We start from the raw sequence: 25,711 nt of genomic DNA, 5'->3' as shown, positions 1-25,711 counted from the left end.
ATATGTTTCTTAAAGGAGGTTTATAATGTTTTCATATGTATGAAAAGAGGAAGTATTAATAACCTATAAACAGTGATGTAATGTCATGAAAGATTTTCTCATATAAAAACTATGAAATTGACAGAAAAAACATTGTTAAAGGGATGCTATGGTTAAGATGCATCTCACCCTTGGGACTCCTGTGCTCCAGTAATTAGCCAGTTGTGTCACACCTCGGTATCCCTTGGCATGTCCCTGTTGGGTTCTCATGAGCACTTGCCCATACGTACTGCCCCTTCTATTTATGCACTTCTCTCACTGCACAATGCATATGTGCATACAGGGGAACTGTGTACAATTGTTTTGCATAAGTAAGGGAAATTCAGATGCAAAATATGTGTAGAATATTGTTAAGTGCCAGTTGGTGTGTGAAAGCAGAATACGGTCATAGGGTTATATGTACAGTTTTGGAAGTGATTTGTGGATGTGTGACTGTTTGAAAGAAGGCAATGAGGGAGTGTGGCAAATATAAAATTAAAAAGAGTAGACGGCTGCCCTGTGCGATGGTGTGCACTTTACACCCAAGTCTTTTAATGATTAATGTCCCTGAAGGGGACTGTGGAGATCCCAAATAGTTATGAAGGTCCATCGATTATGGTCCTTATTGGATGGTAGAGAAAAATATCCTTCTATATTTTCTCTAGTATACAATTGTCCATTAGTACCTGGCGTACCATAAAGTTTGTCTGTTCTATTCACTGATTGGTCCTTTTACGAGCCATACTGTATGGTATACCCACGCACATTGTGGCGATGTACTTGCACCGGCACCAGTCCACTTCATTTTTTCGCCTCCCCACGAAAATGCTTGCTCCGCCATTGAAAAGGAGAAGGGACTACATGTAGTCCTTTCTCTCTGTTTCATGGCGGCCATTTTTATTTACCTTTTTCCCCATTACTTATAATGGCCGACATGGAAAGAGAGAAGGGACTGCACGGCCGCCACGGAACGAGAAAACAGGCTGTTTCTGTGGTGGTCATTTTTATTTTGTTTTCGGCTGCGAAATGCAAAGCGTCTTGCAGCTGAAAATAAAACACCATTAGTAGCCCTGTCTAATAACCTGGGGTACTACTGGCAATAATGCCCTCAACTGCAGGCCATAACCACATAAGGGGGCTGTAACTATGGGCCCCGTGGGTATTACCTTATGCAGTAATGGCCTGCTGTCTCAGGGCTTATTGACTTATTATTCACATTAGCATAACACAAATCACTAATGAAAATGTTGGAGCATCTTATTGAGTCTAACTACTTTACTGAGAAAAGTAAAATTGATGGAGTCTATGAGATTATTTGTTTTAGTTTTTTGGTGTGTTTTTTTATTTTTTATTTTTTTGTGCAGGAGAGGTCAGAAAGTAAGGAGGGGAGGGAAATGAGAGAAGAGGCACCAACCACAAATATGGAGGGGCAGGTGGACAGGGGAGGATGTTGCACGTCTATTACATTTAAAGTAGAGGGCAGTGTTTCTCATGCTCCTTGATTACAGTTTCAAAAGCACTTCGAAATAGGCCCCCCCCTCCGCAGAGTGCTGTGTTGCAGTACATACAGAGTACTGTTGTTTTCGAAAGATATGGATCAATAGCCCATTTAATCGCTTACAAGCTAGCTGGTGTGATTTTGTGTCCTACAGATGTAGGCTCTGTGGTTACAGTATTGGCTGAGGAAGATGTGTTGGAGGAAGACAGCCTACTACTTCTTAAGAAAGAAACAACATTTCTGAATGCATTGCAGTGGTTGCATTGGGTGTGGCAGTGCATGGAGGTTGTCCCTTAGGAGTACTGTCCAGGTATACTAACAGACTAAGGTTCACATTTTATGAGTAAGCTTATGGCTGAAGTCAAAGAGGCACACCATATCACTATCTTGCGAACTTCTGTGTACCACCCACAAACCGATGACCTGGTAGAAAGATTCAATAAGACCCTAACACAAATTTTACGGAAATTAGTAGACAAGGATGGGAAGGACTGGGACCGGATGATCCCATGGCCATTATTTGCTATAAGGAAAACCCTCCAAGCTTCCACAGGTTTCTCTCTCTTTCTCTCTCTTTAAATTGCTCTACAGAAGAAAACTCTCAGATTTCTTGGACATGCTCTGTGGAAACTTGTGAAGAATGAGAGTAGGCCCCCTTTCCAATCTCACAAACCGCCACTCGAATGCGAGAACACATGAAAATGGTCCGAGACTTGGTTTGTACTTATATGGGGGAAGGCCCTAAGTCAACAAAAGGCTGCTTACGATAAAAAAGTAGATTTAAGATAATTTTCCATAGGACAGAAAGTACTGGTCCTCTTGCCCACCTCAGAAAACAAACTTGTCTCCAAGTGACACAGACCTCATGAGATAATAGAACAGACAGGAACCTGTATGTATAAAATAGCCCAACCAGACAGAAAACAAAAAGTCCACTTATACCATATAAACCTCTTGAAAGAATGGAAGGAGAACCCGTCAGCCACCCATGCCAAAGTATTAGCTTGTCTGGTTCCTGAGGACATAGACAACTTTAACTTAATTCCTTCCAAGTTGTCTATCCAACAGAAAGAAGATCTAAAAGACGTACTGATCTCATTCTCTCTTTTTTAATTTTTTAATTGATTTGGTTGAAAAGATAGTAAGAAAGGGAAAAAAAACAACCTTTCAATTGACATAATAAATGAATAAAAGGAAATTAATGAAGATGATTATTCAGAACACAAGGTGCAAGCTGCTAGTAAAAGAAGTTCAATACATACATTATTAAGATTACATATTAACAAGGGAATAAAAGAAAATAGTTAAGGTGATTATTCGAGACACAAGTTGCAAAGTGCTAAGGAAAATAATTCAATACATAGCTTATTAGTATTAACATCAGTCCAGATCTATGTTAGAACATTATTCTGACAATTTCAAATTACGATCATAATATTTTTTCACAAAGACTCTGAATTATTAAGATTTTACAGGGGGGGTCATTGTAATAATGTCCATACATTGTCTAACCCCTGTAAGCCTGGCATAATTCAGACCAGAATTGGGGAGGTCAAAATGTGACATTTGCAATTCTTAACGCAGTGCGATTAGTTTGGAACAATCCATTCCACAGGATGTCGTGAGTTACAAGTCTTAGCTTGTGAAAATGCATCTTAAAGTAAAATGTTTGTTCACTCACTAGCACAGGACACAGTGTAAGTAGTGTTTCGAAAGTTTCAGGTTGACCAATAACTTTGCAAAATCTGCAAATATTTTCATATTTTGGTATTATTTTCCTCTTTGCCAATAGATTTTTAGTCTGACATAGATTTAGTCGGAAACGTAAAAAATGTGCTCCTGTAGATAGGGGATGGAAATGTAACCAAATAGGATTCTGGTGCTCTGAGCTTCTTCATACGGTAGGAGTTAACTTTGAATGTAGCAAAGTTTAAACATGTTTCCCGAGTGCATATCTAAACATTTTGCCAAAGTTTTTGCTTCGCATGGGTGGGATTGTTTACTAGTAAATCAAGCGGGATGTCCGCTGCTGCCATGATGCTAATGGTCAATTGTTTCCATTCTGCTATGAACCGATATTCTGAGGTTTCCAAATATGAACAGAGCATTTGTAATAGCGTTCCTGATTTAGAATCTGATAAGCATTTCCTAAAAAGGGAACATCATTTCCACGCATACATACCATGCAGGGAGAGGAGCCATAATTCATGTCTGATTATGCAAATAGGTTGTGACTGAGGCAATATCCGAATGCTATTCCAGGAAAGGGCTTCCAGATAAAGCCAAAAAGGCTTAGATCTGTGGGCTTTGGTCTCTGCACCATACAAAACTGTTGGTACGACTTTCAGATTATAGAAAGTGATTAAAGCCAATTAAGAACATTTCCCATATTTTTTGTGACTTATGTGAGCTTGGGAGATTGCAGTCATCATTTTTTTTTTAGTTTCCTTGTAATACGGAAGGACAGATATTTGATTATTTATATTCAGCCCTAGTTTCTGGCAATCATTTATGACCTCTAGTTTAGTTTCATGCAGAGACCAATCGTAATAGAATTTCCGGATTTTTTCGCTTGTCACCGCACTGCATACTTTTTGTTTTTTTTGTGTTTGGTGATAGGAAATTGTCATTGGTGTATTTCTCTAGCACTGTTAGTACATTCTGTAATCCTCTTGGGGTCTTGGATAAAAGGACCAAATCATCTGAATAGAAAAATCAGGGAACTGGGTATCGACCGAGCTTAGGGGGATAAGATGTGACTTCACAGAATTTGAGTCTCATATCTGATATAAAAAAGTTAAATAGGGCATATGCTAAAATACACCCTTGTTTCAATCCTCGGAAAGTGTGAATGGGGTGTGATAGCTTGCCATCTAGAGTTAGCTGGATTTGTACCATCATATCAGTATGAAGTTGACATATGAGTGTTTGGAACGAATCCGGGCAGGCTTCTTGTGTGAGTTTTTTAGCTAATAGTTCTCTGGATATTGAATCAAATGCAGACTTCAAGTCAACAAAAGCCATGTATATTGGTTGATTTTTTGGAATATGAGATTAATAGATGTTCCAAATCCTGAAATAAAGCCTGTTTGAAAGGGATCCTGCAAGTTCTGAGTGGTAGTCCATGAAGTAAATTCTCTTAGAATTAAACAAGCATATAATTGCCAGGAGCGTCCAAGAGAGCTTTAGGACGATATTTGCTCAGTTGGTGACGATCTCCTTTTTTTTGTGTTTGGTGATAGGAAATTGTCATTGGTGTATTTCTCTAGCACTGTTAGTACATTCTGTAATCCTCTTGGGGTCTTGGATAAAAGGACCAAATCATCTGAATAGAAAAATCAGGGAACTGGGTATCGACCGAGCTTAGGGGGATAAGATGTGACTTCACAGAATTTGAGTCTCATATCTGATATAAAAAAGTTAAATAGGGCAGATGCTAAAATACACCCTTGTTTCAATCCTCGGAAAGTGTGAATGGGGTGTTATAGCTTGCCATCTAGAGTTAGCTGGATTTGTACCATCATATCAGTATGAAGTTGACATATGAGTGTTTGGAACGAATCCGGGCAGGCTTCTTGTGTGAGTTTTTTAGCTAATAGTTCTCTGGATATTGAATCAAATGCAGACTTCAAGTCAACAAAAGCCATGTATATTGGTTGATTTTTTGTAATATGAGATTAATAGATGTTCCTAATACGGAAATAAAGCCTGTTTCAAAGGGATCCTGCAAGTTCTGAGTGGTAGTCCATGAAGTAAATTCTCTTAGAATTAAACAAGCATACAATTGCCAGGAGCGTCCAAGAGAGCTTTAGGACGATATTTGCTCAGTTGGTGACGATCTCCTTTTTTAAAGATTGGAATAACTATTGACCAAGAAGGAGGTATAGTGCAAGTTTTTATTATAAAATCAAATACATGGTAGAATATTCTGGACCAGTCGTCAGGATCAGATTTGAGCATTACATTGCTGAGACCATCCAGTCCTGGGGCTTTGGATGAACAAAATTTCAAAATATAATTTTAAGCCTGCCACGAGGAATTGGTGCATAAAGATGTGAGTAATATTGACTCCAGGCTTGCTCTGAGACTGCATTAATCTGTATTGTTATCCGTGTAATGTGATTTGCTTGATTCATTAATCTCCAAATGTCCGCTGAATTTTTGGAGGCAAGAGTTTGTAACATCCGCTCTCCGTCTTTCTGCATGGTCAGAGCCTGCCGAGCTGTTACACAGTTTTTATATTGTGTGTTTATGGTTTTTAGCATGCACGTTTTAGATTCAGGGGATAGTCAATAAGCTAGTCTGTTGGTTTTGCGATGGGCAGTTTTTCTCTTTTGTAATTCGACATTGTGTGCATGTGCATGCCTAAAAATGGGCTTGGTAAAATAACTAGACTGCCGTTTGAGAATCCGAAGCGCTGCGACATAAAGACCATCCTCCTGTGTGGTCCATTTGGATAGCATATGAGGACGAGCTACAATGCAGCTATGCAAAGATTCTAACTGCCCAGGCGCCCAGCGGAGGCAGTTTCTGCCTCCAGTAGGTATCAGATGACCATGATACTCATTTGTTGGAGCTAGGTTAGGAGGTTCTCAACTCCACGAGGGCCAAGAGCTCATGATCACTGTGTGTTTGAAGTCTGACTTGGAAACATTCAGCAGATGCAAACAAAACTATATCTACATATATGTAGTCAATAATAGCTTCCTAATGTAATCTCCGCCAGGTGCTGCCAAGAGGAATATCACCCAGCAGGGATCCATTCACTATAACCGAATGATGGTCAGCCATAAAGCTGGTCCAACGTTGCGATAGGGAGGATTTAGACGCAGTGTCTTTGGAAATTCAATGAATGTTCAAGCCACCTACTAATACTGTGTGGGTGACAGAGAGATCAAGGGAAATAAAATATAAAGTATCCCTCATATCCTGAAGAAATGTATCATTCTTTATGCCTGCTTGGTTCTAATAGGTGTTAATCAGAGCAAAAGGCTGGTATTGAGATTTTATCTTAACTAGTTGGCTACACATGTTGGGCTCAGCCCAGCATTCTAGGTGCAGGCCATCTGCTATCTTAGAAGCAGTTAAAAGTCCTGCCATGAGTGTGCCTTTAAATAGGGTTTTTGCTGGAAGCAGCAAATGTTCATAGCCATCCCAGACGGGGATAGCAGATAGCCAAGTTTCCTGCAGGCTAACAATATCATATGCATTAAGTTCATCAGCAGATGAGTTCATGAGGTGTTTAAAACCCTGAGCATTCCAACTAGCTAATGTATTAAACTGAGTTCAGGATGGTATTTCAGACTTGCGTGTCATATGACAGCAACACGTCGTTCTCTCAAGATCGGATAAGCTCGCCGCATTCATTGGGGATTATCCTGGGAGCATGTGACTTTTAGAGATGGAAGTGAAGTGTTCATATTTCTTGGGTTGGAGACGTTTTCATCAATCTTCGAATCTATAGGTGTAAGAGTGGAATGCTCTTGATTTATACAAAATCCCAACTCATATAACAAAGTTCTGGCCTGCCAATGACATTAAGCGCAATGCCAGATCGAATCCAGATTCTGGCTATAAACAGATCTGTGCCTTTTGGAAATTCCACCCGATGTATGTCAGATGTTGTAGGATCATCCAGAGCTGGTACGTTGCCAAAGATATTCATAATGCAACCTCTGTTAAGGTGATAGATAGGATAGGGGCTAGGTCTGCATTGGATACTTAGATGCTGATAATGTATAGCAGGTACTATTTTGTGAGATTGATTCAACAGAGGTAAAGGCTTTGTAGAATCCAAATAATTTTTTGCTAATTTTGAACTCAAAGTCTGCAGGGATTGGGGTTGGCGGGAACTTGGTGCCTGTGCCATGAGTGTGTTATGTCGATGGTGATGATTGTCTTGCATTGAATGCTTGTACATGACTGCTGACTTAGCAATCTCATGTCTTCATTGGTCTAGGGTTGGCAGACTCTCTTGGATGTGAGGAGCAGTTTGTGAGGGAGCTGGAAGTGGTTGAAAGTCAGAAACAGTTGTAGTTTGCGCTATTGCTGCTGATTTAACGATCTCATCCCTTCGCCGGTCTAAGGTAATCACACTGGTTTGCTGTGTAGGACTGGTTCGATAAGGTAATGCCAACAAATGTACAGAGGGAGCAGTTACAGTTTGCACTGTTGCTGAGGACATTTGGTTCTGATGATCTACTTCCTGCAGTAATTAATCCAATGGTTCATACTGAAAATTTTGCAGAGGATTCTCTTTAGTCAAACTCTTTCTATTTGAAGCTATGGTTGCATACTTTCTAGTAATGGCCGATATTGCTATTTGACTTAACTTCTTCGTCAAGAATAATGATTTTATAAAATGTCTCAATGTAGAGCATGTCTGAGGCTTCACAGATTTTATATATTTTTTTTCTTTTTATTAATTCGCTGGCCGGAGATATACATTGTTCTTTTTGACTTAGCGAAAATGGTAAACGCGGGTTTATTTGTTGTTTCCAACTGGGATTGGATCACTATGGGAGTTTATAAGGAGAATAAGATAGGTTCAGCACGTATCTTGTCATCAGCTTTCTCAATGCCCTTAGCAACAGGTTGAGAGGGCAGAGCATATTCAGAGCATTCAACGGGCCCGTGTTTTGATTCCGAGGAAGCCACGTTTAATTGATCGCTGGCACCTACGCTTGGATTGGATGATAGACATTGTAACCGCCACATGAGCATTTGTGATTACGAATTTATCTCAGTATCCTGAGTCTCATAGAGTTTTGTGAGTGAGAGTAAAGCAAGCAGTATTCATAGCAGTGAGTGTAAGTGAGGTCTATGTGCGTAGCCATTGGATTGCTAGGAGAAACTGCTCATTTCGTGATTAGTGGGAAAACACAATGGGAGACTGCAAGAGATAAGCAGCGCACGGGTGGGGAGCAGGAGATAATATGAGGGGGTTTGCGGCTGTGGCTACAAAAGGTACTTCTGTTGTTGGATACATTTTTGTGTGCAGCGAGGCCAGAGGGGCTAGTAAGTCAATGCAAGGGATCATCGAGAGACGGTAGCGTTTTTTTATATTAAATATAACATCTAACGTCGGAAGACATATCTAGATAGTCTGCTGCCATAAGCGAATCAGGGGGAGTTGAAAGATCAATCCCACAGCAATCGGATGCGTGTATATCAGCAGTTGTGGTCGCCGTGCAGAGAGCTGCAGTAACATTAAGGGTGCAATGGTGCAAGGTTATTATTAAGTTCGGGAGAAAAAAAGTTACGGATGTCAGCTGTGTACGATTGCGTGCGTGATAACAATATTCAGGGTATTTGGTGCCTTTACAGGCATGCGCCTGGATAGATTAGGTACTTTGCACATCCCCTTCACCGGCGGCATTGCATATTTTAACGTGTGGAGACGGACGCCATAATGAGGAAAAGGGAGTTTTAGTGTCTGTGTGGAATGTCAGTGAAACAAATCACGGGCAAGCGAGGTGTTTATACAGATGCTGCTTTTACAAGGTTATCTATTGCAATAAGGGAGAGCCGCTTTCCGTTTACGCCTTAATAGCCTAACAGCACTTCACAAAGCACTTGCACAAATGCGCGCATGCGCCTGCGCTCACGCGTTAAATGTAAGGATTATGGGTGAAGTTCGCATGGCTAAGGGAGCCTCTGATTGAAAATCCACGATATTATGAAATATTAGAGCCTAAAAGCAAAGAGATTAATACAATTAGGACCTTAACATTGGAGTACTCATATGAGATCACAGTCCAACAGTTATAGATGTTGCCAAGCTAAAGGCTTTTAGTCCATACCAAGTGGATTCCAAGTAACATAGAGGATGGGAACAGTGTAACAGCACCTGCAATGCACTTCCACGAATGCGCATGTGCGTTGTGCGTGCGCATTGACTATAAGGATTGTGGGTGGAGTGAGCATGGCAAATGGAGCCTCTGATTGAAAATCCACGATATTATGAAATGTTAGAGACTATAAGCAAAGAGATTAATTCAATGAGAATCTGAACATTGGAGTACACATATGGGATCACAGTCCAACAGTTTTAGATGTTGCCAAGCAAAAGGCTTTTAGTCCATACCAAGTGGATTCCAAGGAATGTAGATGATGGGAACAGCATAAGAGCACTTCACAATGCACTTCCAATAATGTGCGCACGCAGATGTGCATGCACGTTGAATATAAGGATTGTGGGCGAAGTGGGCGTGACAAAGGGAACCTCTGATTGAAACTCCACGATATTATGAAACATTAGAGCCTCAGAGATTTCCCAGACAGTGACCACACACTGGAATTGCAGCAGATTTTAGAATGGTCCAAATAACACCCAGGATGAGAGGAAGCAGTGTAGTGATCTCATTTCCTGATGTATTCTCGGAGAAATCAGCAAGAGTAAACAGTATTTAACACTCTATCAGAACACCTAAAGGTAAAGTGGTTCATCTAGAACCATATCGACAACCAGAAGCCCATAAACAGACAGTGATCGAGGGAGTCAACAAAATGTTGAAAGCCAATATTATTGAGCCCTCCTCAAGTCCATGGTCCTCTCCTATCGTGTTAGTCACTAAACCTGACCGTCCTGGTGGATTCTGCATAGGCTTCCGTCAAGTCAATATCATCTCGGACTTCGATGCCTATCCCATGCCACGCATCGATGACCTAATTGATAAACTCGGACCAGCTACCTATTTATCCAACCTAGATTTAACCAAAGGGTACTGACAAGTTCCCGTCTATGGGCCAGATAAGGAAAAAAAAAGTTCTCAACGCCTTTAGGACTATTCCAATTTAAAGTCCTCCCCTTTGGCATTCACCAGCCACTTTCCAAAACCTCATGGATAGGATCTTACTGCTGTACTCCGATTTCTGTGGAGCTTTTATTGACGATATCGTCATTTATAGTAAAACTTGAGAGGACCATCTCTTCCACCTTTATACCACCATGAAAGTCTTCAAAAACTCTGGTCTAACTGCTAATCCACCTAAGTGCAGATTGGCTGTAAAATATCTTGGCTTCTTCGTAGGGTATGGAAACGTACAACCCCAGCATGAAAAGGTAAAAGCCATCTTAGATACACCAACCCCTAAGACCAAAAGAGACATTAGAGCTTTTCTCGGATTAATAGGGTATTATCGTAGGTTTATCGCCCACTATTTGGACAAGCCAGCTTGGCTAACCGATAAACTTAAAAATGACAAACGTCAGAAACTTCATTGGAATAACTAGGATGAGATATGCTATAACATCCTGAAAAAAAACTCTGAATCAGAACCCAAACTTGAAGGTAGTCGACTTCTCAAAGGAGTTTGTGTTACAGGCGGATGCCTCAATTACAGGGTTAGGAGCCGTCCAGTCCCAAACGTGCAATGGACTAAAGTATCCCATACTATACACCAGTTGCAAGTTATTCCCACATGAAAAAACTACTCTGTGGTAGAACTAGAGGCCCTAGCCATCAAATGGGCTATTATCCCTCTCAGGTACGACCTATTAGGACAAACGTTCACACTTGTCACTGACCACTCACCAGTAGTTTAGATTAGCCAACGTAAAGATTCCAACCATTGGGTCATTCAATGGTTTATAGACCTACAACCCTATTGTTTCACGGTTGAACACCAAAAAGGAAAAGACCAGGGAAATGTAGATTTTCTTTCCTGGTTCCCCTGTGAAACAAATGTGGTTACATCGCATGGAGGAAGGGTGTGTGAGAAACCTGAAGGTGTCTCCCTATCTAGTGCCTGGCGATCTGTCATGGAGGTGGCCAGGACATGGCCATCACTATCGGATCCAGTTCCTGGGGGTGGACTAGTGAGGGAGGATATCCTGGATAGGGGGTCCTTGGGAAGTGGGGGTGGGACACTGACAGGTGAGACACAGTATCCCCCTTCTTTTTGAACATTTTCCCCATCATACCACATAGAACATTCAAAAAGACTGCCCCCACCCCTTTTACAAAACGAACACTTTCGCACAACACGATGGACAATGGACTTACAACCAAGCCTTTTACCTGACATGTCCCAATACAAGGGTCAGGCATGGTCAGGCAATTGAACAAAATCACACTCACCTGACTGCCCTTTCCCTTCCCCACAGGGATAAAAGGTGGAGCACCTTCTGTGCTTCATGTCCATTCTGTGCTATATTTACAAATGTTGTCCTTATATCGTGGAAGCGACCGGCACATGTGCTGTAGGGGTGTGTCCCCCACATTGCTGCTGAAATACATTACTTTAATACTTACTTGACGCCAAGTCAGGGCTTTCAACACCTCAGCGCTTATCAAACAAATGCACTTTACTTCATGTAAATATTCAAATAACAGTTCAGTTCACAAAATCACAAGCGTCTCTGGCTCTCAGCCAATATCCTGGGAGTGCTCCATGCAGCGCCCCTCTGCAACTATCCACCTTCTCGGGTACACCTACCAATCTCGCGCCTGCACCTTCCGTGCACCGCCTCCAAAACCACCACACCTCCATCAATCTTCGATTGGAAACAGTTCTGAACCTCCTCGTGCTTTTCGTGTCCCATACACAAACCTCACTGGTGATGTCAACTCAATAATGCATAAGGATAGAGACCCAGAATCGCTGATACCCGCCCACTCACAAAATTGACCAAAACATTTCTCAGTGACACCAAGACCCTGACAAATACAAACAACATATATCCACAGCAGTCTTCCTGCCTCTTAACAGGGGATACGAATATTTCACATTCTCAATCTGTACCTACAGCGTTGCCTTGTAGATAAAAAGCCTCTGCGAGACCAGAAGAACACCTTCCGTATTTCAAGCTAGCTACACCTGATACACCCTGCACACGGGGATACCATCATCCATGACACGAGCTACAATGCCCAACCTAGAGTAAATTCAATATTTACATAACTTCTGTGTCCCGTACACGTAAGTCAATCATCTAGGCCAACTGCTGCAACTGATCACCTCAAGATCGAAAGTTGCCTATCCACAAACAATTAACATCCACCTCTGCTTCTTCACCACCCAACACTCAATGCCACCCCATATCCAACATCTCTTCACCATTTGCCCTATTTGCCGTATGGCTGAGTTTTTACTTACACTCCATGGTCCGCTGATGCCAGCCGACCACCAGCTCTCCCCAAATCTTCCACTCTACCCTTCTGGTCTTCTGCGTGTTCCAAGGACTGCAAGCAGGATCTTCTCCAAGGTGGCTCCTGAAGGCCTCTTCACAGGGTGCTCCTTCCTTTTTGTTCTCATTTTCCGTAGGTCACCTCACAGCCAACCAGGAATTGTGATGGAAGAGACTGCTCTGTGCCAATCGAATGTAGCGAAACATCCTCTGCTACCAATTTGTAAGGTATGCCATAGGACGAGTGGTTCACACCACACAATCACAGCTCAGCAGAGCACCCAGGGCCCATCAAACCCTCCCCTATGAATGACGGAGGACTCAGCCATGGGGCAAGTTAGAAAAGTCCTTTATTTTCCAAACAGACAGGGATCATACAGGGAATCACATAATCTCCAGCAATCACAGCTCCTGAGCCTGTGTCATAAGCCTTTATCCCATAGTGACATCACCATTTCCAACCCTTCACAAAAATCCTAAGAACCAAACCCATTGGGTAGTCGGGGAGTAACACCGAAAGAGATACCCTATATGGTTTGTTCAATTAGTCTTCCCATGTCAGGTGGGTTTGCCTCAGACTTCCCCAAAAACTATCTATTACATTTTTGTAAAGTCACAGGACTACCATTGGCCCTTACACCCACCCAGGATTTGGGCGTCATGATTGATTGGAGCGGATCACTCCAGGCCTGCGACCCTGTTCTGTTCACAGCTCTCAGTGTACCTTTTCAAGGTAATGAGAAAGACTGTGTGTCCCTATTGTTGCCACTGTTATAGTCACCTAGCCTGGGGGATTGTCTGCCTGTTGCAATCTTTGGTGGACAATGCATGTATCATTTCTGTCTGTCTTTGCTGGGATTGGCTCAGCTCCTCACCGCGAGTATAAGGCCATTGTTTGGCTCGGCTGAGTCACGTGGGTGAGGACCCCAAACTGAACCTTTCGATCTGCAATTAGTGAGAATTGTATTTTTGTTATTTTGCAGGTGCCTCCCAGCCCCGGGAGCCAGGAATTTTCCACCCGCCCTTGTCCTTGGCTGTGAGCACTGGCTCTGGGATTTGCACTGCAGAGTCTGCATCTCTTCTTCCCTGTTTTGAGGCCTGTGGCTTCATGTGAATTCACTACAGTCATTCTATGGTTTCCCTATATGTTCGATTATTTTCTTTAGAGGTTAGTAGTACACGAGCCCTTCCAGGTTCTTTATACATCCCTGTAGTGCCATATGGTTAGTTGCAATAAGTGGTTGCAAGCTTGCTCCGGGTGAACTTCGCTTTCTTGCATTTCTGTGTTTGGCTAGTAAAAAAGGAAAAATTTCTGACATTATGTATATGTATCTGTCATCATTTTACAGACCTTTGTGTGCATGTTCTTCGTGTATGCAGGTGTGTGTCTGCGAGACTTCGTGCAGGGCTGCAAGTTTACTTCTTGACTACCGTAGCTAAGTCGTGTTGTCGCTAATGATGTCAGCACAGCTGCACATTTATCATTAGTCAACCTGGTCCAATGATGAGGCACCTGTATCCACAAAGACATCAGCTGGATAGGGTTTAAACGGTTGTCTAAGAGAATATCTGTTCCCATACGTGGAATGCACTGGTCCCCTGGGGGTTGGCCAAATAGTGACTGGCATCTCTTGTTTCTCATCCTTTGGACTTACCTGCGCATATGGGACACTAGGGCCATTCCGTGGACCCTTTCTTCACTACTCTAAGTTACTAATTGGGGCATGCGGCATGGCTGATGCTCTATGTTGCAATGGGAAAAGAAATTCTGCTTGCAGCTGAAGTGCAGAGTGCTGGAGGGGATTACAGCGAAATTGCGCGAAGAGCGTTAGCAAGGACCTGAAAATATACTTTTGGAAATCTGTCCTGTGTTTTACTTTTTTGAAATTGTCAAAAAAGTAAGTACACAAATAGTGATACAATGAGCCTGGCACTCGGCAAGGACGAATGCCTACTCTGATTTACTTATTGTGGCATGCGGCATGCCCAAAGCTGTAGATTTAAATAGGAGGAAACAAATCTGATTGCGGCTGCAGCCCAGAGAGCTGGACCGGATTGCAGCAGGGTTGCAGGAATGCAGCATGGCCTAAGCTATAGGTTTAAATGGGCGAAATAAAATCTGCTTGTTGAGTAGCCCAGAGTGCTGGATGGAATTGCAGTACAGTTGTTCGACGAGCATCAGCAAGAACCTGAAAGGATGCTTTTGGAAATGTGTCCTGTGTTTTACTTATTTTGAAATTGTCAAAAACGTAAGTACAGAAATAGTGATATAACTTTTCTGCCGTGGGCAGAGGTCCTGGCCTTCGTCATGGACAAATGTCTACTCTAATTTGCCAATTGGGGCATGCGCTGCTGATAATGACTCACATAAGCGTGCATTGCAAAAAATATGTTTGTTAAAGGAGGTTTATAGTTCTTTTATATATGTTGAAAGAGGAATTATTAATAACTTACATACAGTGATGTCACATTATGAAACAATTTCACTCATTAAAACGTATTCAAATGAGAGAAAAAACTTTGTAAAAGGGACGTTATGGTTAAGATCTACCCCACCCTTAGAACTCCTCTGCCCCAGCAGTTAGCTAGTGACCTCCCATCTTGGCATCCCTTGGCACTACCCTGCGGGGCTTCCATGAGCACTTGTCCATCGTACTGCCCCTTTTATTTATGCACTTCTGTCACTGCACAATGCAACGGTGCATTTATAGGAGTACTATATACAGTTTTAGGGTATAAGTATGGGAAATGTAGATGCAAAAGATTTGTAGAACATTATTAAGTGGCAGTCGGTGGGTGGAAGTTTAATATGTTGATTTGCTATATTTAGAGTTTGTTTAAGTGATTGGTGGATATATGTGTGAATGGTTTAAAGCAGGCAATGAGGGAGTGTTACAAATATAACAGTGAAAAGAGTAGAAGGGCTGTCTTGTGTGTTGGTGTGCATGTGCAATGCAGGCTTTCTAATAGAGCATGGGCTAGACAGGGGAATGTGGAGACTGGATAGTCATAAAGGGCAATGGATTATGGTGTTTAGTGTATACTAGAGAGAAGAATTTCGGACAGAAAATAGTTTTTGTGCTTTTTTCTTTTTCTCTAGTGTACATTTGTCCATTGTTTCATTAGCAAAGTGGAACATGTGAAAGGGAATGTTGGAGAATCTTATTGAACCTAACTACTTTACTGAAAAATAAATGTAAAGCAGATGGATTTTATACGCTTATTTTTTTAGTTCTATATTTGAAATGTGAAAGGTGGTTCCTAAAGGAACCTTTTGTACATGTTTTTTATTTTTTGTGCATGAGAGTCTAGAAAGTAAGGTGGGAAGGGAAACAAGGGAAGGGGCACCAACCACAGATATGGAGGGGCAGGTGGACAGGGAAGATGTTGCACATGTGTTAAATCGAAGGTAGGGGGCAGGGTATTCATGCTCCTTGATTACAGTTATGAAATACTTCGAAGTTGCTCCCCCTGCAGAGTTTAGTTTAGTTTAGTTTATTTATTTTTAACGCGCACCTAACCCTGAGGTAACTGGGCGCTTGAACTTATGACATAGTTACAGATACATACAAATACAGAAAACAGTGCAAGCCTACCTGGGGGTTACAGGTTTAGTAGGCTAGCATATTAGTACAAGTAAATGCGAAGAGTTGTCTCCGGCAGTTACAGTTTGGTCGACAATGCAGGAAACAGAGACATTAAAGCAGTGCAACTAGATTGTATCGGGGGAGGATCAGGGATAATCCAGGGGCCTGTTAGTGTTTCTCACCAGAGAGCCAGTTCTTCACTTTGACTCTGAATGACCAGAAGGAGTGTTCAGCTCTGATTGTGGGAGGGAGGGAGTTCCAGCATTTTGCAGCAAAGACTGGGAAGCTTGCTCCACCCACTGTTTTAAGTTTGTACCTCGGGATACTGAGGCAATGAGAGTAGAAGGATCTAGTTAGTCTGGCTGGTTTGTTTCTAGAGAATTTTTCTGAGAGGTATTTCGGGGCAGAGTTAGACAGACATTTATGCGTGATAACTAGAGTGCGGAGCGTGATTCTGTCGCACACCAGGAGTGAGTGGGCATCCTGCGTGAGGCTTGAGATATGGTTAGATCTAGGGATGTTTAACACTGATCTCAAGGGGTTATTCTGTAGGACCTATAGTGTATTGAGGTTATGTTCTGTGGAGCCTAGGAAGAGAGTGTTACAGTAGTGTAACTTTGATAAGACTAGAGCCCTGGCTAACGTGATACAGCTGTTGGGGGACAGGTAAGATTTGAACGCATTAACCAATTTATTGGTATAGGCCGTTGAAGAGGCAGTGGCGCTCACTTGTTTCTTAAGTGAGAGACTAGATTCTAGGTACAATACTAGCATTTTGATCTCCTTTGCAACTTTGATGGTGTTCCAGTCAATGTTAAAGGACGTGTACCACAGGCCTAGTTTGTTTAGACGTGCATGGGATCCAATGATCAGGAGCTCAGTCTTCTCATCATTAAGACACAAACTGTGTGCTACCATCCCGGCTTGAATTTCCAGGTAGATATCGTTTATCAAATTTGAGTCATTTTCATGGTCCCCAGAGATTGTGATGTGATCCTGGGTGTCGTCTGCGGAATTGGTATAAGTGACACCCATGTTGTCAAGATGATCAAGGAAAAGCTTAGTGAATATGTTATAGAGTGTCAGGGAGATGCAGGAGCCTTGGAGTTGTAAAGGATTTCAATCAGGTGACGCACACCTTAGTCTCGGGCTAGTATGCAGCGCACAATTGAAATGCTTATGGTTTTATGTTAGATTCAATATTGAGATGATACACCACTCATATCACACACCCTTTTCAAATACCCCAGGTCACAAAGGACCATGAACCAGGCTGGTTGATAAAATGTAATATTTATTTATTTATTTATTTACTTTAAAATTCAAAAGAAATCATACAATTTTGGGGCAGCAATCACCAATGTGGTGATAATAACAATAGGAATGTAAGCAATGCACTTAGTTTAACCTTCTATTGACACATCTACAAAACACCAGGGAATAGGAGCACTTTTTGATTTTTGTAAAACAGCACTCGAGTTAGAATTTCCCACTGCAATGTTCCCTCAACCCAAAAATAATCAATTCTAAATGGATAAACAGAATCAGCAGGTAATCAGGAATAAAAAACAGGAGACAGAATTGAAATCTGACCTTCCCTCCCCAAACAAGAGAGAAAAATGGATTTTAAACCCTGGCAATGCTAAAAATGACACTCGGAAATGGATGAATAAAATAATGAATGTGTGCAAAAAACTTGAAACAAATACAGTTCTTCACTAAAGTAACAATGTAAAGGTACTAACAATCAAAGGTGATGGATGAGCAAGAGCATACAGTTTGAAAAGTGAGTGGAAGATTTAAAACAGATTGCAGCGAGGGGGCGCTGTTGCGCCGAAACAAGATGGCCGCCTGAGTGTGAAGCTCCGGACGACGAGGGCACATCTTTGCAGATTTAACCGCTAAAACACAGCTGTGCCGACTATCACTGCTACGGCCGCGGTATAAGCTGGCAGTCCACCGACACCCTAACTTTGGGACCCGGAGACCCTCTGTGAGCCCTGCTATTGCTGTGGGAGACGGGACGCCGCTGACGCCCGACTCTCCCCGTGACGGAGTTCCGAGGACTGCTGCTTCGTGCTGCTACTCGACGCCCCGGCGTGTGCGGCCTCTGTGGGGGAGGGGCGCCGAGGCCCTGGAGACGCATGTAGCGCCCCCGCTGCCAATCTGCCAGACCAGCGGGCGGATTGGGATAGCACTGCGCCGATTCTTGCTGGCGGCCTGCGCCCGGGGCTCTTGGCTCCCTTCGCTCTTGACTGCACAACGCTGCTCGGCTGACCTGCTCATCTGTCCGCGTTCCCCCGCTCGGAGCGTCCCGACACACTCTCTTGGCAAGGTAGGGGGTTCGGGGGACTATCGATGGGTGGACCCCCCCCTTTTTACTCTGGACACCGTGGAGGGAAACTGTGGGGGATTGCTGAGCCCATCACTTGCGAAGGCCTCGGCCCACATTGACTCTGGTGCACCGCACTCCATACTTACCGTGCGAGCTCTGCGGTTAAGAACCCACCCTGAACGTTGGGGCCTGCCTCGTGCGGTGCTGGCCTCGGGGCGCGGCGACACTGGTGGCCGAACTCCCATGTGTGCTCCGCAACTGTGTACTCAACCTACAGCAAACGGGTAGCCGACCCACCGGCCGCATACCGACCTCCCAAACACTCGGGTTCTACGGCTGCTACCGCACACTATGCTACTTTTTACCAGGACCCCAGGCCTTTGTCCTGCTTACATCATGACTAAAGGAGCCGGTACAGGGAAAAAGCAAAGCTCGTTGAACATGTTTGCTAAAACGCCATCCAAGCCGCCCCCCGATGATACTGAGAAGCCCCTGTCCATCTCGGCCCCTTCGACCTCAGACGACTCACAGAAGCTGCTGGAGTACATCCGTGATGGCTTCACTATGCTGCACACTAAATTAGACGACATGAATGGTTCCATCTCCTCCATAAAAGCCCACATCGAAAAGGCAGATGGGCGTGCGGTGGAAGTTGAAACTCGGCTGGGGGTTGCCGAAGATGTACTTGGCTCTCTACGGGCAGAGGTCTCCACGCTCACCGACCGTGTGTCGGCAGTCGAGAAGAATAATGATGACCTTGAATCCCGTTCGAGACATAATAATCTACGTATTGTTGGAATACCGGAGGACAATATTACAGAACCGATGGAGGATTACCTGGAACGGATTCTCATGACACTCCTGGACTCCCCTAAACTTTCCCCACAGTTCGCCATCGAGAGAGCACATCGAGCCTTGACCGCTAAACCTAGACCTGGCGCCCCCCCCTCGGCCCATTATAGCCAGGATCTTGAACTTTCGGGACCGTGATGCCCTCCTGCGGGCAGCCAGGAACAAAGGTGAACTTACACTTGGAGCGGCCAAAATCCACCTCTACCCAGATCATTTGGTGGCGGTGCAACGGGAACGTCAAACATTTGTAGCTGTTAAGAGGAGACTCCGAGATTTAGGAGTCAAGTATTCCATGCTGTTCCCTGCAAAACTGCGTATCGAACACTCCAACAAAACCTTTTTTTTCACAATCCCAGAGGAAGCCTCTAAATTCCTGGATGAGCACTTCCCCTTTTAACCCCTTGTCTCCACCAGTCCAGTCTAGAATGTTGCCTGTTAAGTTGGGCTGGGTCGGCAATAGACCGTATTTAGCCTTATTCATGATGGCTCGATGATATGCATAAAGGCATTGAATGGTTCTCTGTTGTTATTGTTGTAGTGATCCTTTCAACCATGGCCCCTTGGGGCGGTTTGATCTCACTATGTTTGTCAGTTATCGACGCCCTATCGGTGTTTTAGACTCTAAATGCACGCAGGCTTCCTGCCGAGATACCAAGGCCTGGTAGGCTCATGATTATAAACTGTCATGTCTAGCGCTTATGGTAATGCATTAATATGTTATGGTAACCCCTCCTTTTTCTTCTGGTAATGCCATGAACGCTTTACATATGGATTCTAAAGTGTATGCACTAGAGACTCCAGCTGTATGCACACTTAACTTACCCTCTTTAGTCCGTTGCGCCACTGCTCGGTCAGCTAACAGCCCCCCAGGTGCTGATGCCGAGAAGTTTGTTATTGTTGGGGGGGGTTTGGGATTCATCTCTCAGGTTTGGGGAGGGATATGGGCGGGAACCGGGGGGAGGGGAAGTTATGTTAAAAAAGTCTTGGCGGCCACGAGAGAAGTCACACATGGCACACTACCGCAGCACAGAGGTATAGCTGGAGTAGAACGTTGGTCCGGGTCGCATTGGACTGGACCAACCCTAATACGTAGTACAGAACCCGAGCATCCCCTCCATATTAATGGCGGATAGTAACATAACCTTTACGAGCTGGAATATTAGGGGACTGGGCAACTACAAAAAGATGAGGCACATACAACTTTACGCTGAACGCCACGGTATACAAATCCTTTGTCTACAAGAAACGCACGCCTGTGCTAAACAGTGTGAGAGGTTTGCCAAGCAGTGGGGATCCCAGAGGTATTACACAATTTATTCCACCCAAAGCAGAGGTACCCTCATTTTAATTCACAGAAACTTGAAGTTCAGCTGTTCCCAATCACATGTTGACCCCCTCTGAAGATATATACTCATTGTTGGTACATTGCAGAATCAAGATGTAGCTATCCTTAATATATACGGCCCTAACATTGACGACCCTGAATTCTTTCTTCACCTAGCCTCTCTCCTTGAGAGTTACCTTCAGATCCCGATTATATGGGGCGGGGACTTCAATACGATTCTGGATGTCACTTTAGATAGATCGGGCTCCAGGCCTTGCCAGCTTTCACGGGCAGCTTACACAATCCTCACAACCCTTCCCCGGTTGGCAGTGGTCGACGCCTGGCGATTAATGTATCCTGACTCCCGCACGTATACCTACTATTCCTCGGTCCATGACTCCCATTCGAGGATAGATAGATGGCTGTTATCTGATATACTAATTAGCTGCCTGACCCATCTGGCAATCCTTCCCAGAACTTTATCTGATCACTCCCCTGTGGTCATCTCCCTGAATTGGGGACAAGACCTTGGAAGATCAAGGCAATGGAGAATGAGACCCCATGCCCTCCTTGACCATACCTTTGCCTCCGAGCTTAAGTCATCCATCGAGGAGTTTTTCGAGGTCAACACAGATTCAGTCCCCCTTCGAGCCACCCTCTGGGAATCATTCAAGGCCTATATCAGGGGCATCGCCCTATCCAAGGGGAGCGGCATCCTAAAAAGTATCCGGGGGGATATCGCTGACAGCGAGTCGACCCTTGCCAGCTTGGAGTCCCAATACGCGCACGATCATTCCCCCGACGCACTGGCATCATTGGGTCGTGAACTTGATAGATTCTGTAATCTGGCTGAGCGCGAAGTTAAATTCCTTGATAACCCTCAGGCAGTTAGGCGCTATGGGGAGGGAGAGCGGCCAGGCTGTGTGCTAGCCAGGTTAATTCGCCACGAACTTGGAGCACCCAACATCCCGGCAATAGAGAGATCTGACGGTACACTAGCCACTTCGCCCCAAGACATTAACACGGAGTTCCTCACATTCTATACTTCCCTTTATTCGAAGGTTGATGGGCCCCTTGTCTCAGAAACGGACTGTCACCTGGAGGAACTCCCTCTCACGGCCCTGTCCCTGGACGCCACTGCTTCCCTAGACAGACCCTTCACTGCGGAGGAGATAACTGAGGCCATTGATTCACTCGCTGCAGGGAAGGCCCCCGGGCCGGATGGTCTTCCTACGGACTTGTATAAGCGTTATAAATCTGCCCTGGTCCCGCAGCTGCTAGCTCTATGGGAGGAGGCATGCGAAACAGGCACACTTCCTCCTTCACTCCACGAGGCCATGATAACAGTCCTCCTTAATCCTGGTAAACCTCCTACCCAGTGTAGCTCATACTGCCCCCTCTCGTTAATAAATTGTGATGTAAAAATATTTGCTAAACTATTGGCAAACCGCCTGGCTACATTCATGCCTGATATCATACACCCGGATCAGGCAGGATTTGTGCCGGGTAGGTCCACGTCCCTAAACCTTAGACGACTTTTCAACGTGATCAGTAGAATTAATCCCCAAACACAGGTGGCGGCAGTCACGCTGGACATGCAGAAGGCATTTGACTCAGTGTCTTGGGAGTACCTGTGGCGAGTCATGGAAAAATGTAAGTTTGGCCCCAATTTTCGGTCCTGGGTCAGACTACTCTGCACCAACCCAGTTGCAAGAGTCTGTACTGAAGATAGGTGCTCCACCCTCTTTCAGATAGCCAGAGGGACGAGACAGGGGTGTCCCTTCTCTCCGTTGATCTTCGCAATAGCAATTGAACCCTTTGCAGATATGATGCGCCATTCACATTCTCACAGAGGCCTACGTTCAGCGGGACAGGCAGAAATTGTCTCCCTGTACGCGGACAACGCCTTGCTATACATCCGCTCTCCAGAAACAAACCTTGCTCAAATCCTTAGTGACGTTGCCCGCTTTGGGCATATATCTGGACTTAAAGTCAACTGCTCTAAATCGTCTCACAGACAACACGCAACCACCCTCTGACCTGTTGGGCCTTACTTGGTCCCAATCCACCTTCACCTACCTGGGAGTATTGGTCTCCCGTCACACTGAGAAACTGCGCGCCGATAACTATCAGAATAACCTGGCTGTCTTAATCGCTAAAACTGCAAGTTGGGCCCGACTCCCCATCTCCTTAGCTGGTAAAATAGGAATTCTAAAAATGGTTGTGCTACCCCAACTCCTATACCATTTCACAAACATTCCACTATGGCCGGGCGATGGATTCTTTAAGACGCTGCGCAGCATTACTAACACCTTTCTTTGGCACTCAGGGGCGGTCCGACTCAAACTGAATACGCTCACTACTCCCAAGGAACTAGGCGGCTTTGGTGCCCCTGACTTCTTCAGATACTGGGTAGTTGCTCAGTCCCAATTTGCTTCCTATTGGTTTAGCACAACAAATTCCCCCCCTCATGTCCGTCTTGAAAAACTGAAGATCAGAGAGCATACGATTGGTTCCCTCATTCTCAAACCAGCCCCGCCAGACCCCGATTCCTCAGACCCTGTGATAAGTACGTCACTTGCTCTTACCAAAATGTGGACAATGGTTGCAACCCCTAATCCATTTCATGGTGACCTCCCACTGTGGAATTTCCTCCCCGATGTCCCTTACATTCCTCAGTCCATCGTCGTCCGTTGGACGGAGGCGGGGTTGTTGACTCTTAGGGATCTCTTTGTACAGGGCAATTTCCTGGAGTGGTCGGATCTTCCCCCTGTCCTCAGGCGTAGACCATCAGCATGGCTTCAGTACTCCTCAGGTCCTAAAAGCTAAATTCCCCGAAAATCCTACGGCTCCACCAGATGACCCTTTAATAGCTGAACTCTGTACTTCCGATTCCTTCAGAGGGAAAGTATCTAGACTTTATAATCTACTACAGGTCAGGGCCGCCCCCTCTTTTCTTAAACTAAGAGTGAAATGGGAGGAGGATCTTGGAGTTGAGATTGATGACGGGCGCTGGACCCGTATGTGCGCGCGAACCCAAGAAGTATCGTACAACTCGAGGTTCAAACTACTGCAATTCAAGTTGCTGCACAGATATCACCACACACCGGCTAGACTGCATCGTATGTTTCATGAGACCTCTCCTAACTGCCCCAGATGCGGCGCTGACCAAGCCAACTACATCCATATGATTTGGCACTGCCCACATCTAACACAATACTGGTAAGACATATGCTCCACTATATCAGACATATTAGACTGCACCATAGACCCTTCTCCAATGCGCTGCCTTTTTCATGACCTTCCCGGATTGAAACGTGACTCTAGAAAATTGGCAGGCCTGTGTATGATATTGGCGGTGCGCTGTATAGTAATGTGCTGGCTTCCCCCCAATGCGCCCACATACGCGCAGTGGCTCTGGGCAGTCACCTGGGCACATAACACTGAGGAGGCCTGGGGGACAACAAAACACCCACACTCCAGACCTAGGGACATATGGCAGAGATTTTGTGATTACATGTCTGACCTGGCCTCAAACTCGGAAGCCTCTTCTCCGTCCCACTCCCCTCAGGGACCCTCTATGGGGTATATACCCTCCTCACTCTGATTGCACCTCTGTCCTTATTACATGCTCTTGTGCACTGTTTGTTTATGATGCATTGTACGGTGATGCCTCTGTGTTTTTGATCGCAAACTGATTTCGCGGAATGCTTTCGCTAACTGTGTTTCTCTGTGTGTTGTCAAGCTGTATAAATAAAGTTTAAAAAAAAAACAGATTGCAGCAAATGACATGTTGGAAACTTTGTAAAATTTTGCAATTCCTGTCTGAAATTACCCCAAACGGTTTTTAATAAAAACGTATGAAATACAATGATCAGAGTGCGGTTTATGTTGGGGGATAGCTATAGATCACAATTACAATATGGAAGTGAAATGAGGTCTCTAGCTGGTAAATTGAATGAGTTATGCAAGATCTAGAAAGGTGTGTTTTGAGTAAAATTGAGTGGTGAAAAAGGAAAAGAAATAAGTTTTGACAAGAACAGTTTTACTCTGCACTATTCAGGTTGAATCGCGAGTACAACCCCAGCTCCCCAGCGCCCACCCTGGCGGAACCAGTCTGATCACTCAAAATAGGATTAATAGGTATCAATGTAAGGATAGGATGACTTAGAGAGTAGGATGAGGACAAAGACAAGATAGGCTATAGGTTTAGGTGGGGTGGCCATTGATACTCACAGTCCACTTTTTAGTTTTGGGATTTTGGAACGTCAGCGTTCTGGTCACCACACAGATCTGGTCTAATAAAGGAAAGCTGGATGAAATCAGCGGGACAGGATCAGCTGGGCAGGGACTGGATGCCAAAGGATCGTTCTGGTCACCGGGTAGCACTTGTGGACTGGCAATTCTGGTCACTGAATACTGCAGGTTAGCTGGATGGCAGGATTGCAGCATGCAGTGAGTGGGATCAGGATGTTTCCCAAAAACACCACAGCTTTTCCCTTTGTTTATTTGGGAATTTTAGTGGTTTTCAGATTTGAGGCCTTACTGGGAATGGGACCAGCAATGCTTGGGTTTTGCAGTGGACCCTGGAGCAGGATCAGCAATGTGTTTGCCTTGTAGCTGGAGTCTGGATCTGGAAGATGATGGGTACAGGAACGCAGCGCAGGAAATCAGGAAGAGTGTATATATTTAGAGTCTTGTCAGGGACCCTTATTTATAATGCCTAGTGACATCATCAAAGTAGAGGCTGGGCAGGGTTAACAAAGCACGCCCCTAAACTACTTGGATTGGGCCTGGGTGCTAGTCTCCGTCTTGCTCTTAACTGGTTCGGTTTCCAAGAGAATTATGTAAGGTTTATGAGGTGAGTTTTACAAACCTCCCACATTTACTTTACTGAAAATCGGTTTTGCCAAATAAAATACATTTATACAATTGCAATCTCTTGGCAAATTATACACACAGGTTA

This window comes from Ambystoma mexicanum, chromosome 5p (genome assembly GCF_040938575.1).
Source record: "Ambystoma mexicanum isolate Mex_15411 chromosome 5p, UKY_AmexF1_1, whole genome shotgun sequence".
Taxonomy (NCBI): domain Eukaryota; kingdom Metazoa; phylum Chordata; class Amphibia; order Caudata; family Ambystomatidae; genus Ambystoma; species Ambystoma mexicanum.
Note: the sequence above shows the minus strand (reverse complement) of the source record.